The sequence below is a fragment of the Pistacia vera genome, unplaced genomic scaffold (assembly GCF_008641045.1).
Source record: "Pistacia vera cultivar Batoury unplaced genomic scaffold, PisVer_v2 Contig1464, whole genome shotgun sequence".
NCBI classification, from domain to species: domain Eukaryota; kingdom Viridiplantae; phylum Streptophyta; class Magnoliopsida; order Sapindales; family Anacardiaceae; genus Pistacia; species Pistacia vera.
This window is the reverse complement of record NW_022195537.1, coordinates 9,024-12,842: the sequence shown is the minus strand read 5'-3', so window position 1 is coordinate 12,842 and position 3,819 is coordinate 9,024. Positions and strand designations below refer to the sequence as shown.

The 3,819-nt window shown below is 35.4% G+C and overlaps 1 non-coding gene across 1 annotated transcript; it reads right to left on the bottom strand.

Annotated features, from left to right (window-relative positions):
* Positions 1 to 3,247: 3,247 nt before the first annotated feature.
* On the bottom strand, positions 3,248 to 3,354 carry LOC116123975. Its single transcript, XR_004127144.1, has one exon. It is a non-coding gene; the product is annotated as a small nucleolar RNA R71 (small nucleolar RNA).
* Between the last annotated feature and the right edge of the window lie 465 nt (positions 3,355 to 3,819).

The window sequence follows — 3,819 nt, the reverse complement described above, 5'->3', positions numbered from 1 at the left end:
TTAAAGCGGTAATGGCGAGCATCAGTCAAGAAGGCTTGGGGGCATGCATGTTAACTTTTGTTATAATTAAACTTATGATGTTATATAAAGGATGTTGCTTTTGAATTTAATGTATATAGTTTAATGTTTATAATCTAAGTTTTATGAAATAATAAATATGTTTTAGTTATAAATGATGGGAGATATTTTATATTTGCTTCCACTATTAAAAAATTCATGTAGATGTTTTCTTTAAACCATATTTTTCATATATAGTCATATTTTGACAGGTTGATTAAGAAAGTAATGTAAATGAGAGGAGAAGTTTTGATTTATTTATTTTCATATAGTACATGTTTGTAACCAGAATTTACATTTTAAATTACACAACCTTCTAAGCGTGAATCCTCTAACTTTTCATCCTAATGGGATACTTAGAGGGTACTCGGTTGGAGGGGGGTGTTACAGTAGCCCCTAAACAAAGCCTACCCAAAGTGAATTTTAGACTTTTACCTTTCCATTTCCTTGCCAAATGGGGGATGTAATCATGCTAGGGTCTAATCACATAGCCAAGGTCAGCAAACATAAGGATCTTGCTCCAAATAGACTTAGAAAAAGGGCATGCAAAAAATAAACGGTCAAGAGATTCCATAAATGAGTTACAAAAGCAACAATGAGCATTAGTAGCAACCCCATACCTCATCAACCTGTCCTTTGTATGTAATCTCTCCTTTATAGCCATCCATAAGATCATAGAGTATCTTGGAATAGCCTTTGAGAACCACACCAAGTCACACCACTCAACTTTTTCTCTTCTTCCTCTAATTTTCTCCCAAGCTGATTTGGTAGAGAAATCCCCCAAAGGTGAGGATATCTATCAAATCTTTTTGTCAACATTAGGAATTCACATAATTCCTCATGTCAATAAGAGCCCAAGAGTTGGCAATTGGCCACTTCTAATTGCATTCATCAATCACAGCACTCACCTTAGCATCCTTAGCAATCCCTGCATCACAAATAATCCTTTTCCCATAGATGAAAACAAGGGTGTCATTCGGGTGCCAGTTATCAAACTAAAGAGAGGTGGTTTTACCATTCCATTGTTATATTTTATATTTGATGAGAATGCAAAATGTCATATTTTACCCCTTTAATGTCTAGTATTTTATACTTATTTGGTGCCTAAATGTACTCATTATTATTTTATTTTGATTTAGGATGCAAATGGAGGCGTTAAACGCAAAATGAAACTAATTAGGTGATTTCGGACTCAAATATGCGGTTTATTATTGGAAGTTTTGAAGATCTGGTGGATGAAAGTTACAACTGGAAACACCACTTTCCTAGTTATATTAGGACTTTATTTTATTTTTAATTAATCAGATTTGGATACATGTTATTTTAGGATAAAACTTAGAATATTTTTAAGAGATTGAGTAGAATTCAAATTTTTGAATTAGATATTTTAAGAGGGGGAGAGAGATCAGACTAGGGGATACTACACACGCCTCTCCTTCCCCTTTTCTTCAACTTCTCCTTTAAGTTTTCATGATAACCATAAGCGGCTAAATTTTCATGCCTTGGTCGAAGGAAACGGAGCCCTCGGAATCAATAAAACCATGAGATCTAATATGTTTTTAGTGTTCAATATACGCTTTGAGTATTGGATGTTCTTCTATGACTATTTTCATGATTGTCTCATTTAATTACTAGGAGGCCTACTAGTTTATTATTTGTTGCAATCTATCACTAAATTAGATATCAAATCTGTAATTGTTTGATCCCTCTAATTTGTGAAGTAACTAAAATTTAAGAATTTGCTGCGTTAGGAATTATTAAATTTTAAGAAGAACGCTCGACTAAATTAAATACAACCGCTTGTGTTTGCGTTGTTCAACTTCATCAATCTCTGTAGTTCTTAAGGCTGCTACTAGATTAAACCTTTAGCGCTTGTCTTGGGTTGTTTAGTAGTAAGATTAATTAGATCGCTTGTTTCCTAATTAACTGCAACTAAGGAGAGATAGGAAAATAGTTCTAACAATGAATATTCAAAGTATGAATTGATATATACTTGCATCGATGATCAGTTGTAAAATTCCGATGGTGGATGTTGACTTAGACCAAGGTTTATTCTTTTCATCGATTTCCATAATTTAATTTGAATTGTTCCTTGGTTGTTTTTCCTGAAATTGTTTTTGTTATACCAAACACCCCCCCCCCCAAAAAAAATCCTTGTTCACGTTGCATAAAACTAGGGTAGACACTGTCTGTGGGAACAATCCTTACTCGCACTACTATATGTATTTTTTTTTTTTTTTAATTATAGATTTTAATTTTGGTTGCCTGCAACAGCACACCATATTTTGGCACCATTTCCGGGGAGTGATTCCAGTTGATTTTTTGTTTTTGTGCTTCTTGTGATTCTTATTTTGTTCTTGTTTTTTTTCAAAAATAAAAAAAAAATTTCGGTAGTACTGTTTACAGCAGGATTTTTAATGGAATTAGGAGCGGTGCGAGTACCTGTTTTGAAGAAAACAAAATTCTACACAGGACTAGTTAAACCATAAAGGATTCACTAGCCCCACCCTATCGAGGCCAAAAAACAACATTTGATAGGGTTTTTGGCCATTTTTTTGTTTTTGGTCATAAAAAAATAAATTTTTTTTTTAGATTTTCTAGTCGGTTTTCATTATTTGTCATTTATTTTTTCTATTTCTTTTGTGAGATTTTTTGTTTTATAACCAGGTCCTCTCATCTTGGTGATTTAACATTCGACCTAGAAATAGAGAGCACTTTGCACAGGTTAAGGAAGGAAGCTCGGAGAAATTCAGAGGAAAACAATTTGGCTCTTGATTCCCAATTTGCTAGCAACTCTGATTTAGAAGAGGAGGAAGTCATGGCTAGAAATCGAACTTTGAAAGAGCTTGCTGCCCCTGATTTGAATCAACCACCTTTATGCATAACGTTCCCTATTTTAGATGCTACTACTACTTTTGAATTAAAATCTAGACTAATACATCTCTTGCCCACATTTCATGGCCTTGTAGGTGAAGATCCTCACAAGCATTTAAAGGAGCTTCATGTGGTATGCACGAGTATGAAACCTACGGGGATGACTGAAGAGCAAATTAAATTAAGAGCCTTCCCGTTTTGTTTGAAGGATTCGGCTAAGGATTGGCTTTATTATCTACCCTCCGGGAGTATTACCACATGGAATGAGATGAAGAGGTTGTTTTTAGAGAAATATTTCCCAACTTCAAGGGCGGCCAACATTAGAAAAGAAATTTGTGGTGTAAGGCAACACAATGGAGAGTCCCTACACGAATACTAGGAACGTTTTAAGAAATTATGTGCAAGCTGCCCCCATCATCAAATTAGTGAGCAATTACTTATCCAGTGTTTCTATGAAGGCTTTCTACACACTGATAGGAGCATGATTGATGCTACTAGTAGAGGAGCTTTGGTGGATAAAACTCCTGAGGCCACGAGAAACTTGATTGCAAATATGGCGGCCAATTCTCAACAATTTGGCACTAGGCTTGACCTTCCATCTAGGCGTGATAATGAGGTAAATATTTCCTCCCTTAAACAAAAAATTGCGAGTCTAACTTCTCTTGTTTGTAAGATGGCTGTAGGTAATATGCAAACGGCTAAGCCTTGTCGGATTTGTTTGGTAGTAGGGCGTCCAACTGATATGTATCCCACTCTTCAAGAGGAGCCCATTGAGCAAGTGAATGCAATAGGTGGTTTTCCTAGACAACCACAAGGGAAGTATGATCCATATTCGAGAACATCTAACCCGGGATGGAGGGATCACCCCAATCTTAGCTATGGGAATCC